This window comes from Porites lutea, chromosome 3 (assembly GCF_958299795.1).
Source record: "Porites lutea chromosome 3, jaPorLute2.1, whole genome shotgun sequence".
NCBI lineage: Eukaryota > Metazoa > Cnidaria > Anthozoa > Scleractinia > Poritidae > Porites > Porites lutea.
The window spans coordinates 16,480,097-16,493,826 of record NC_133203.1 but is presented as its reverse complement, the minus strand read 5'-3'; the positions used below and the strand labels follow the sequence as shown (position 1 = coordinate 16,493,826).

Genomic DNA, 13,730 nt, shown 5'->3' with positions numbered 1-13,730 from the left:
TTAACTATAATAGTCATGTGAAGTGACTTATCATAACTCTACCCATCCTTTTAATTTTGTTGCTTTTTAATTAAAAGATGCTGTGATAAGGACTGTTTGAATTATAGAACTGAAGTGGAGTCAAACCGTTATGCCAGCCCCGTTTCTAGGCTAATAATTTATGGTCTTCCTCCTCCTTGGCCCGGACTAAAACTAACTGAGGAGTTAGGGGAATTACAACATAGAAAAACCAGGGCGGTTACTACCATTTTTATGACAATAATCAGTGCCAGATCCAGACCCTTAGATAGGGCGGGGGGGGGGTCCCAAAAATGTTTTTTCCGGCCCTTCGTGATTCAGGCCTCAGTTTGGTCCAAAAGTAACGGTATATTTATGATATTTATTTGTAAGCTATTATTCATGACAACCAATGAAATACTTTTATACTGACTTTGAAAGGCCTTATCCAAAGTGCAACTGGAAGGGTTGCTATGGCTTTAGATACTGGTTTCCCGTATTGTCGAAGACTTACAGGTATCCCATCCTACATTGTATAAAGCGGTGGCAGAATACAATCTACAAGAAACCCGTTACTCTGATATTTCAGAGGCAGATATTCAGCATGCTGTCTCTTCTATCAAGGGAAATCATCCCAATGCTGGCGAGGTTATGCTGCACGGTCACCTTAGAGCCCAACAAATCCATGTTCAGCGTAGCAACATACGCAAGGCTATACATGACTTAGATCCCTCTGTAACAACAAGGAAGAGGCCAGCAATTCGGCGACGTGTTTACTCCGTGCCTTATCCTAATTATTTGTGGCACCTTGACACTAACCACAAATTAATTAGATGGAGGTTTGTGACACATCACAGTATCGATTGTTTTAGCTGCCTCATAACTTTCTGCCACTGCTCAACAAACAATAAGACAGAAACTGTTCTTCTTTCTTTCAACGAAGTTATTCGCATGTACGGTAGACCACAGTGAGTCTGCAGTGACCATGGTGGAGAGAATGTTTTGGTGTGGAGGGATATGACGTCGGCTTGGGGAGAGGATGCAGGGTCTGTTATCATTAGGTCCCGGTACTTAATCAGAGGATAGAATGACATAACCAATCAGTTAATGAACACGACCTATCAGTTTTCAAGTCCGAATTTTATGACCTAGAAAGGGAGGGTGTTCATGACCCTCTGAAAGAGACCGCCCTATTTTGTCTTCACTGTCTACTTACCGCGATTGAAGAAGAATCTCACAGAGTTTGTTTCTGCTCATAACAATCACAAGATTTTGACGGAAGTTAAACTCATCGCCAATCGATGAGCTTGGGAACTGGTGCGTAAAAGGTTAGTGGGGAGGGCAACTGTGAAAAGGTAGCAAGGCAACCCTGGAAGTGGGAACCACCCCTGCCAGCAGCCTCCTAACTGGCACCATCACACTGAGAGAATACTCAGTGGAAAATACTTACCCAAGTGGAATACTTACCTGTACACCCCCTCATGAGAGCAGGGAGGGAGCAGAGGGAGCAAGAATCCGCCAAGATTCGCAAGCACAAAGCAAAAAGGTGATCCACAACCATCAGCTAGAATAGCTTGCAAAATAATGTAAAAGGATAGCGGCCCTGAAAACCCCAAGTGGGCCACCCTGCATGTCACGCATGCTAATATGGGGACACCGCTGGCAGCATTGGCTCGAGGTTAGCTTAGCCTAAATAAAATTTAGCCACATTTAAACTCATCGCCAATTGATGAGCTTCGGAACTGGTGCTTAAAAGGTTAGCGGGGAGGCCAACTGTGAAAAATATGGGAAAGGAGGTAGCCAGGCAACCCTGGAAGCGGAAACCACCCAAAACACATCCGTCTCCAAGTGCTTGGAGAATGGAGGGACCTGCGAACAAGGGTAGCCCAGTACCTCCGTACATCCTAGGAGGTGACTTACCACTGAGTAAGCAGTCTAGGAAAGCCCCATGCTTGTGGTGCGGCGTTGTGGACTCATGAGACAATAGACCAAGTGAGCATCATGAAAGGCATAGCCACCATTCACACCATGCAGCAGGAGCTTTCGCGTACTTTCTCCTCCATGACCAAGCTAGTATTCCCAAAAATCATCCCAGCGACCTGTATGTAAAGGAGAGCCGAGTATGAACCAGGTATAACCTGTGTTGCCATTGAAAACTAGAGCACAGATAGGTGAGTAGTCAAGGCCTAGCCTTAAGCGTTTTTTTTTTGCTTGTTTTGATTTGCTTGTTTATGTATAAATAATGTCAAAGTAGTTTCTGCGAAAGTGTAGCCAGCAACTCCGAAGGAGTCCTGATGTAGAGCTGATAGGCGTTGCTAGACCAACAGCCCATGGCTTGAATGAGATGGTCCGGAACTCCATTACGAGCAGCTGCTGTGGCTGGAAAAATTGCTAGGAACCCTGGCTGAGGCCATAATTTGTCGAAGCCATTCAGTGAGGGTAGCCCTGGACAGAGGTCGACTGTCTTGAAACAAGAATAGAGGGCTTGCAGAATTGCCCCGCAGAGAGAGATAAGTCATCAGTGCCAAGAGAGCGCAAAGTGGCAGATGGCCAGCACCAATGTGAACGTAACAACCTTGCCTAAAAGGGTCAGTCTTGGAGCCCTTGATGTTAACTCTCATGCAGGATGGAGAGCATGGAGTCCACACTAATATCTTGGACACTAAGATGGAGTGATGGGGAAAAACTAGCCAGGTTTGGTACGGTGAATTCTGATGCGTGGAGGAGACCAAAATATCCAAGACAGCAAGCAGCCCAAAACATGCAGTGGTCGGGGAGGCTGAGGTCCAGAAAGTTCCAAATAACCAGCATTAGGTCATCCGTGATTGGCAAACAACTAGCAACAGGAGAACCTTGGCAACGCTTGATCCCTCGTAAAACCCGACGGAGGCAAAGGCAACCGGCTAATGGGTCTGAGAACCCCTGATCAATATGAAGAGCTCTTACGCCAGACAAATAAACTTTGATGGATGCCTGCTGGACAGTCTTCGCTAGAAAAGTGGCAAACAAGTAGAGCGTCCATTCATCGGCTGGGCAGGGGGAACCTGATGAGTGGAGCATGCCAAGCTGGTGACAAAAGGCTATAAACTTGGACTAAGCCATGGAGTAGGATCGACGCGTAGAGGGAGCCAAACCCTGGCACAAAAAGGACTGGCATTGGAGCTCTAAAGCGGAGAGGTCAACTCCTCCAGTAGCTGAGGGGGAACTGGGGTAGGAGACCGCTGCACATCGGGAGCCAGCTGCCAAAAACACTGCCAATGAAAACGAGAAAATGCATCAGCAACCTGGTTGTTGACCCCCGGTACATGCTGGGAAGAAAAGGAGAAACTATGTCTAGCAGCTGACAATAGAAGATGGCGCAATAAATGCATAATGCAGGGCATTTTGGACGTTCTCGAATTCAAAATATGCACGACTGCATCATTGTCCGAGTCAAACAAGACATACCTCCGACACCACATGTCTCCCCAAATGTGAGCAGCAACGACCACAGGGAACAGTTCCTTGTAGGCAATGGACTGCTGTGCTTGCAGAGGAGACCATGGACCTGTGAACCAAAGGCCTCTCAGAAAGGCCCCATAGCCCAAGGAGCCAGCTGTATCCGAGGAAAGTTCATATCCGCTTCCGGAGATAGGCCAGGAAAAAGCCAAAAACTAATGCCATGCCAATCAGACAAGAACTTATGCCACCACTGCAGGTCAAGATGAAACTGATTGTTTAGGCGGATAGGATGATTCTTCCTCCGAAAGCAGCAGAGTAGGTCAATCATAAGGTGTAAGAAGGTCCTACCGGGCAAGACTACTTTTGCAGCGTGATGTAACTGTCCTATTAGAGATTCCAGTTCTTGTCTGAAGCACCATTTCCGGGGGAGCCAAGGGTGGATTAACCCCTGATGAGCCTGCAGCTTATCCTCAGGGAGGCATGCCATCTGAAGGTCAGAATCCAGCTCAATGCCTAAAACTGTCAATACCGACGAAGGGACCACACACTTACCAGGGTGGAGAGGTAAACCAAGACGATCACAAACGGCCAAAGCAACAGTAAGATTGTGAGTGCACTGAGGAGAATCTGGGGGGCCAGCGTTAAGAAAGTCATCCAAATAGTGGAGCAGGTCAGGGATCTGATGATTGTTCATAAGGATCCACTCCACCAAGTCTGGAATGGAATTAAAAATGTAGGGTGCCGAGCGAAGGCCGAAAGGGAGAGCCAAATCCACATAAAAATGATGGCGCCATTTCATTCCCAGCAAGTACCGATCCAGTGGATGGATTGGAACATTGTGGTAGGCAGACTCCACATCAAACTTGGCCATAAGTGGCCTTCGGCCAAACTGGGAAACTAGACGAATCACCTTATCTAGAGTGATATAATGAGGGAAGAACTCATCGGGATTGATCCTATCATTGACACTAGCCCCCCCCCAGGGGAAGAAAGGTCCACAATCAAGCGCCACTTTCCTGGGTGCCCCCGCTTTGGAATAAGCCCGAAGCTGCTAACTTGGAAGTTGGGTAAAGGGGGGCAAGTAAAGAGGCCTGCCACCTGGCCTAGGGAAACTTCATGGGCCAAATACTCATCAACCACTGCAGCATGCTGAAGCGCAGATGGTTTATTATTCTTGGCAGACTTGAGCTTGTGCGACGGGGAGAACCCCACTCAAAACCCATTTTTAATCCCATCCAACACATAGTTCACTAGTTGACTGTCAGGATGATGCTGAAGTTCCAAAGCAATTGATCTGCTCGCAGGGGGGTCACGGACAAAACTGGGGGAAGTGATCCTTGGGACGCTGAACTCGCAGAATTGGGTAAGATACCCGTGCCAGAGATCAAGAAGGCCGAGGCTTGGGAAGCAAGATTGCTTGAAGAAACGGGAACGCCGCCAAGCATGGTTGCAGTCGAAGGCTGTGAACTGGCGCTCGGAATCGAGTGGGCTGGTACTCGGTTGGCAGCTAAAGCATCTTTTACTGCTTGAACAACAGTTGCCAGAAAGGCAGGAGACGGCTGATCTTGCTGGACAGCAACGGATGGGCCAGGAGGATTAGCCGCCGGATCAGCGATCACCGAAGCACAATATGGTTCCGCCGAAACTGCGATGGATACGGCATCAAGAGCTGCAGACTGGCTGTTGCGAGTCGAACGAGATGACATCATAAAATACTAACCAAGCAAGTAAGATACCAATGTTGCGAGTCGAACGAGATGACATCATAAAATACTAACCAAGCAAGAATCCGCCAAGATTCTCTAGCACAAAGTAAAAAGGTGATCAGCAACGATCAGCTACAATAGCTTGCAAAATAATGCAAAAGGATAGCAGCCGTGAAAACCCCTAGTGGGCCACCCTGCATGTCACGCATGCAAGGTTAACTTAGCCTAAATTAAAATTTAGCCACATGTAATAACACTCCGGCCCAGATCTTTTGGACAAATCTACATTTAACGGCCTTTGGAGAAGGCCAGGACCCAAATGATGCATGGATGGGTGTTAATATCGACGAGCTTGTTTCCACCAATTTGCCTCGCGTGCAAGTGCCTCCCACATCAAACCCCTTGCATGACACAGAGTACGAAGAACAACAATGTCTTGTTGACCCATCAACCTCGACTTGTGGTAAAGAACTGTACCGTTGGATAGTTGACTTTGTGGGGAGAAAGTTATCAATTCATTGACATCTTAGCTTATTATTTACCTTTCTTTTTCCACCATTTTTTTGGGGAAGTAAACAAGTATATGTAAATGGAGGAGCGCATTGAGGCAAAACCAGGCGAATGTCATTGTTGCTCATGCTTTAAATAAATAATTAGTTTTTATAAAATTATGGTTTATAGTTAGCAGACACTTGTCTATTAACAAAGACTGGCTGATTAAAAAACCGCCCTACTAATGAAGTGAAGTCTTAGTAAACAGTTAATGTAGAAAGACCAAGGTCAAACGACGAACTTTGCAGTAGTGAAGTCATCATTGTGACCTTTTTTATACAGACAGCTCTTTTAAAGGTTGATTTCCACTGACGGGTTTTTGGCTACGCACGTTAATGCCCATGAATTTTAATCACATAAATAAAATAGAGGCAACATAAAAAGTGCTGCGCTTAAATGAGAAGTTGACCAAGGTTCAACTTTTATGCTTACAAGCGACCTTTTATGCATTGCCTCTATGTTATTTGCGAACGAAAATTTTGTGCACGTACACAGGTAAAAATTATGTGACAAATCCACCCTAATACAGACACTTCGCTCTTTCCGTTCAGTGTATTAGAGAGGTTCAACTGTACATGATTGGTGTATGCAAAGCAAAGGCTTGATGCAAACACCAGCATAAATGAAAAATAGTAATTTGCCTATCAAAATTGAGATTTTAGAAAAACTAATCGCCCTCCCTAGCCTTTGAGCAAAATTTCAAAAGTTCAACCAATCACAAACCGGTGCATGAGACAGCAAATTCTTTTCTTATAAAAAAGCGGCCGACCTCGTTTCATGTCTCATGCGTTCGACAACAAACAGACAAACTTAACTTACCTATTAAAATTTGTTTTGACTACAACAAAACAATGAAAATTCACTTCAGAAATTGCAATGATATTCTTTCTAGCACTGTCTTAAATATTTGAAAACCCATAAGGTATAATTTCTGCCCTTGTTAATATTGCACTATTATTTGGTAACAAACAGACTTAAACAACGATCATGGTTATGAAAAACGCCTCTGAAATTAGTCAGAACAAGGACGTGGCTTTTGTGCGGTAAAGAAGCCAAAAAAAATGTTAATACGAAATCTTACAAAATCTGTTATGCTTGTCCAAAACAAGGACAGTTCAGAATACTGAAGTCCATTTTCTCCTTGAATTCATCATAACTGTCATACACAGTTGGTAACCTCAATGTTGTGGCGTAGGTATTGGCGGTTGCAAAAGCCGTATCTGTAAAGGCGATAACGGGCTGTTATCGAACCCTAACACGAGCAGTACATCTGCTCCAGTAGCGAAGGAGAGGACGTCCCCCAGGGTTGCTCGGGCATCTCTGCCTGAATTGTAAAGAAAAAAGGTCTATAGTTATTACAGTATTTGGCCTTTTCGTGTCCAGTCATTCATAGGTATGGTGGGAATATAGAAGTCATTGTCCTTCTTACTGAGTTGGTCCTTACAAGTTGACTGGAGGGATATGTCTCTTGGTGGGTCAGTTCATACTAGACAACCAGAAAAGGTTGCATATGGTACGAAAGTGCTAGTAGTCATAAAGCACTTGTCAATGTATTATTTGGATGTAGAGCAAATGAACGCTTACATGAAGCATCCAATGTGTTTGCATTGGATTTTGTGGTGATTACCTGAGAAAACAGTCGACAATTGCCAATGTCACCATTGGTTTAAAAACCACGCCTGAGGAACGAATGAAAAAGAAAAAGGAACTGGGAAACCAGTGGTGGCGTCGCGAATTGTCGGCTCTTTTGTCAGGCTTGAAATACATTCCCACTAATCCCGTCTCACACTCTCAACTTAGATGATCAATTTGAAAAATACTTTTGCAATCTTGAAGATAATCCCTCCAGTTGATAATTTCCAGCTCTTGGCTGTCTCTTCGATTGGATCCCTGTTCATCAAAGTCGATGCGAAAAATTGGATCTACTGTGGCAGCGTCCAAGGGATGAATATTTGTCCGTAGTAAACAGCTCTTGGAATTGCTCTGGGTGTTTTTGAATGGCCTCCAGTACACCCAGAGTTTCCAGGCCTTTCTTGAAGTCTTCCAGGAGATACCTCGTGGAGTCTACAAGGACGTGACGAAGGATGATTTTCAAGATGGAATCTTCATTTTGTAATACTGACGACTTGACTGCACCTTGAGCATCCAGGATACCTTGGATATCTTCATGATGCAGGTTGTTTTTCAACTCTTTGCCTGTTTTGGAATCAGGAATCTGAAAGATAGAAACCTGGCACTTAAATTTTGTTTGATGCTACAGCACTATCAGATCTTATGTTGTTAAACAATACAACCCTAGTAACAGTAAGGCTAGTGACATCATAACACTCAAGACTAGTCCTGAATAATCTTCTGTTTTAAATCTTGATTGGGGATGTCCTCCAAATGTGGTGGGCTTGTACCCGGTCCATAAGCAATGGAATCGTACAGCATACCACTGAAGAAATTACCAACAGGACCTGCATGCCACAGTGACCATACTAAGACGACACCTACAAGGCGGTACAGATATTTCTCGTGTGCTGGAGACATAACACAAGTCCGAACCAAAACTTAATTTACGCTGTTTATCATTTAAATGGTCCACAGTTATATTTACCTTGACGATTTTGCATATCGATGAAGACCATTAGTTTAGGTGCTTGCAACTGTTTGGACAACCTATCACTGCACAGGATCGGTGCCCAAATCCCATAGATAGAAAAGTAAAATTTATCGACGAGTGAGAAGCACGTTATCCGATAAGGCAAATATTCAGATAAAAGATCAATGAAATCACTCAAGTGAGAAATCCAGTATGGTGAGTTTGGTGCTCACTTTCTGTCCGACGGTGCATTGCAATGCAACTGGAAACGTGAAACTCTTGGTGCTTGTATGAGGTGTTTTCAGACGAGGTCCCTGCCTAGCTGCTGATCATGAACAAGATGATTGCGTCTGTATTACCATAGTTGTGGTTTGGTTGACTAGCAAACCTCTTTTAGCAGACTAGTCTGAGTATCCAACTTACGTTTGTATGTTTGTTGCAGCTCGTTCCTATGCGTACGTTGGTGGTCATCATACGACCTGACACATCTGTGCATTCTGCATGTAAACAAAATGCACTCTTTAACAACGCCATGGCATATTCGAACTTTCTCAGGGATTCCATTGCTGCTTTTTGGGGGAGGTAAAGTATGGTGGCTCATCATTGTCACGTCATTTCTTTGCATAAAAGTCAGAAGTCGAGGTCATTTTATATTATAATGAGTAATCTCATAACAATTCTTGTCTTACATCTATACTAAAATTATCATTTCATTTCTGATTTCTGGTTGCTTTGAAAGAATCAGTTTAATCTGTTATTTTTAAGGCAAAATGTAATCACATTAAATTCGTTACATGATTTGAAATTACAGGTTAAAAAATTATATTTATAGTTAGTAGTCATAGTACAAACAGCAAAAACAAAAAAAAACTTGAAAGCGTTACCTTGTTGAAAAAAAATATGAATGGATTAGTGTTAGGGACCGTTCATTTTTTACAAGGTACGCAAAAAAAAAAACGGCTTAAAAGGGGGGGCATCCCAAAAAACAAAGGGAGGGAAGGGGGGGTCACGCAAAATATTTTAGTTCATGTACAGTTGACATGATGTTTTATTAATAAATAAAAATACATATACAGAAACAAGCAAAAGCTATATAAATGTATCAAAAACTTTTGTTCTGTGTTTACATGACAGTGTTCAGTTCCACGACAACAATTTTCAAAGCTAGGAAACTATCAGTAAAAGATTCTTTATCAGGTTAGTGCTGTGCAACGTCTCTCTGCTCCTGTTCCTGTTGGTCATCATTGCCTAGCTCTTCCTTATCGCTTGTGCTGCTGCCAGAGTCGCTTTCATCGTTTTCAGTCATAATCCGGCTTGAGGTTTGTGATAATTCTGCTTCCTGCGGCGTTGCTGAAATGGTTTCCTTGCAATAGCTGTGCAATGTATGCTGCATCTCGATCAAAAAGCAATTCGGAAACTTTCTCAACGCCAATGCACCCTTCAGGGACAGCAAGGCAAGGAGGATACAGAAGACATTTTGGAAGATCATTACCTACCGGGTTTCCGACACAAATACTATACACTCGTTGGACGTTGTTTTCAAACCTTTTCTTTTTTCTTGCATTCGATTTTCGATGGTTTCCTTTTTTTCTTCTTCCCTTGCTGATGCGGTCTCTATGTAGGTCCTTGAAAGTGCTTCGAAAACTGTCTTTACTTTCTTCTAGTGGCTGCTACATCTGTAGAATGAGTTGTCAACAGCTTTACAATGAGCAGAAGATACAAATCATATTGTACACTGCAATATATATGCATGTCAGGTTTAATTATGATAATGTCTCTTTTAAAAGGGGGGGTCACCCCCCAAAAAATGACCGTCTGTGGGGGGGGGGCAGGAGAAAAATTGAGGACTTGGGGAGCCATGGTAATTCGTAATGGGGGTTCAAAAAATTCCACCAGCCCCCCCCCCCTACCTCGTAAAGAATGAACGGTCCCTTATTAATCCATGTGGTAAGAACTGGGACTAGTTTTTCTGTGTGGCCGCTCAGTTTTCATAATGGCAGCAGTGTTGTAAGAAGTTCTGGACTTTGTGAAACAGGATTTTCGTCAATAAACATGGAGTATCGCAACCCACGACAGACACCTTCATCACTATGGCATTCACCACATAAATTATGACACTCCACTTGTGGAAGTTTCTGCTGCAGTTCAGAAATAATTAGAGGGACCAGGTAAGATATTGAGGTACAGAGCTATGAATCAAAAACTTAGAACAGAGCACATCATACTGGTACTGCGCCATCTTATTCATAACATGATGGCTGAATTGCATCCCGAAGGACTGAAAGCAAGAAACCTTCAAAGAAAAGGGAAGAAAGCAAAGGGTCACTTTCATCTGAGGGCGTGATATGGAGAGTCTCCTTGGATGGCCATCACACATTGTGTGGCTATCGGAACTCAACATTCCCCCTGGGAGTTTATGGCTGTATTGACACATTCTCTCACAAGGTCTTGTTCTTGTTTGTATGTTATTCCAACTCGAACCCTATAATCATTGGCAGGATGTATCCTCAGTACTTGCTTGAGACAGAGGTAACTGAGACGGGAAATGGCCACAATACATGCATACCTTTTGAACCAGCATAAGGTCACGGATAACCCCACTGATTTAATTATTTATGGCCCCTCAACTAGCAACAAGATCGAGCAATGGTGGCGAGATTTTCATGAAAGACTAGAAAAATTTTTTAAAGTGCCATTGACACTGCCTTTAAGGGGAGGAGAACATGATCCACACAGTGCACTTGACAGACAGCTTCTTGCCTATGTCTTCATTCCAATTGTCCAAAGAGAGTGTGACATGTTTGTTAAGTGCTGAAAAAACTCTCACAGAATTCGAGGACAAGAAAATTTAGAAATTCCAACTAGGGTGGGTACCAGAGCATATGTTTTCTTTCCCTGGGCAATATGGATGAACCAATATGGGGACGAAATTGACCAATGATCAGTTAGAAGAGGTTTCTGAGCTTTCAGGGGTCACAGATGGGGATCTGCTTGATTTTATGGACCCAGAGGTAAACAGAGAATGTAAAGATCTACTTCAAAATCCAGAAAAAGTAGAATCAAAGAATGCAGTTGAGGCTTTTCGGTTCCTTAAGAGAAATGTTAACTCATAGACACATACTTTGATGAATACTATTAGAACAGTACTTTATCAGTTTTGTTTTATGTGTTGTTGGTACTTGCCGTAGGGGGTGATTTCCATGTGACAGGTGCAGGGATGCTCATTGAAAAAGTGGAATTACACCCTGAAAGGGAAGAAACATGGTCAGAGCTCAAACCTTATTTTATCCCCCCAAAAGTGCATTTTTTCCTCTGCACCCAGCCGTAAGTGATAACTGTTTGGGTAAAAGTATTGGCATTCCATCTTACACACCCTAAGAAACAGAAAAATCTGCCTTTCTGTCAAAATTCCCACGAATGTGCCCTTAATATAATTGATATGTGGATTACAAGTTTATTGTTTGATTTAAATTATAAATTTGTAAAAGGGAGCTTTCGTTTTAGCCCTGGCTAAATCTATATATTATAGATAAGCTGTGTAAAGCCACCTCTTTCCATCTCTACAACATAAGACGTATGAGAAAATATCTTACAAGTGAGGCCACTCAGTCCCTTGTTTATGCCATCCTTATGGGTTGCATAGACTATTGCCATAGTTTGCTCTTCAACACAGTGCATAGAGAATTGTGCATCCTGACTAGTCTTTCCAACACCTAAATTTGACCACATAAGATCTACATTAATTCCTACGCATTGGCTTGCAGTTCATTTTAAAATCAAGTATAAAATATTGATCCTACATTTTAAGGCAACTTAAAGTGTTGCACCGTCTTAGGTTTGTAACTTAATCAAGATTAAAGAACACAATATAACCTGCATTTGAGCAAGGAACTGCTGTTAGAGCCACCATTGGTTAACACCAAGAAAGCTCTTTGAGATAAATCATTCCAAGTAGCCGTCCCTAGATTATGGAATACATTACCCTCTGGAGTAAGAGCAATTAGAGTTTAAAATCTCTTCAAGGAGCAATTAAGATGTACTTGTTCACGAAAGCATTTGCTTGTAACGCCTAGAGCTTCTCTTGTATTTTAGTTTCGGATTTAGTTCTTAATTTTAAAATGTGTCATATGACAATTTTTAAGATAATTTTTGTTTCTCAATGACACAGTCCTCTTTCAGTTTTCCCACTTTTCCATTGCTCTTCGTTGCTTCCTTTGGTGGTAAGTCTCCCACGGTTATTACCCCTTGGGCATTCACTCTGGTTATGCCTACATTTATGAATGTTAGCTACATTAATATCAGCTGCCACCATTATTTGTGGTGGTGATTTTTCATCTTGTTGTGGTTGATGTTCAAAGTTCATGTCACTTACATTTACTTGAACAACATTGGTTGTTTGATTCACAAAGAGTTTACCTTCTTGTTCTGTCACACCAACCAAATTTAAGGGTCTCCAATTTGTGTAGTACAGAGCTTGTTCATGGCCTTTTTGGTCAAATTCATCTACTTGGGTCAATTTGGTGTGAGAAGTCTGCAACATACAAACGAAATAGTCTCTACTTGTTTTTGCTGATATCCTTAGAGGGGAAACGGAATGGAGGAATCCTGGGTCACTGTTATTTTGTTTTGAGTTTGACGATGCCATCACTGCAATGGGTGTTGTTAATGTAGGAAAATAAATCGGTTAACATTATTGCGCTTACCTTTAAGAGTGAGTGGAAAGAAAAAAAATCAGTTGGAGAAATTGATTACTTTTATGGGTCAGAAGGTATAGAAATCAATTTATGCATGCGTTTATTTAAGTAAATGGGACAACCATATGTGACTGCATGTTAAGATTGTGTGACATGCAGTATTAAGAAGGGAGAGCGCGGCAGTGAAACTATAGATTCTGTCAATCGATTCACGTGCCCTGAGCATGAACCATATCTCAGGGAGTTCATTCACCCCTCGCTGTTGGCTGAATACTTGTCCTGCTCTATTTGAAACATTGTAACTGTTCTCACGTTTGATTCATTTATCTGCCCGTATTTAAGTTTATTTCTGCATTGCTGTGTGGAGTCTTGACAGCATTTTCTCGACTGACCAGGATGATGCTACCCTGTCCTATATGGCTGACTTCCCACCAACACTTGAAACACAACATATCCCACCTGCTTAGGGCTCTGTCTCTCACTGATCTTCAATCCGTGTGTTTACAGCAGGGACTTCAATCCACTGGTGTACAAAAGAAACTTGAATGCCCGCCTTAGAATCATGGCTCTAACCCATTCATCAACAGCCCTCCAGCCCAGTTTGAACTTGACAAAAGCGAACCAGTGGCCCAAGGGCGGGATTTTACCGAGGTCCAATTGCAGACAATTTAACAACTCTATCCAGCTCCTCATTAGTCATGAGGATCAGGCTGTAAAGTTTACCTTAGCGAGCTTCTAAGCCAGGTATACCTTTCT

The 13,730-nt window shown here is 42.8% G+C and overlaps 4 pseudogenes; 2 read left to right on the top strand and 2 right to left on the bottom strand.

Moving 5' to 3' along the window:
• Nucleotides 1-470: 470 nt before the first annotated feature.
• On the top strand, nucleotides 471-5,666 carry LOC140931673 (uncharacterized; annotated as a pseudogene).
• LOC140929927 (uncharacterized) lies at nucleotides 2,243-4,309 on the bottom strand (annotated as a pseudogene).
• A 1,208-nt stretch (nucleotides 5,667-6,874) lies between the features above and the next one.
• LOC140931672 (G2/M phase-specific E3 ubiquitin-protein ligase-like) lies at nucleotides 6,875-9,673 on the bottom strand (annotated as a pseudogene).
• Nucleotides 9,674-10,779: 1,106 nt separating this feature from the next.
• Nucleotides 10,780-11,393, top strand: LOC140931671 (uncharacterized; annotated as a pseudogene).
• Nucleotides 11,394-13,730: the final 2,337 nt, after the last annotated feature.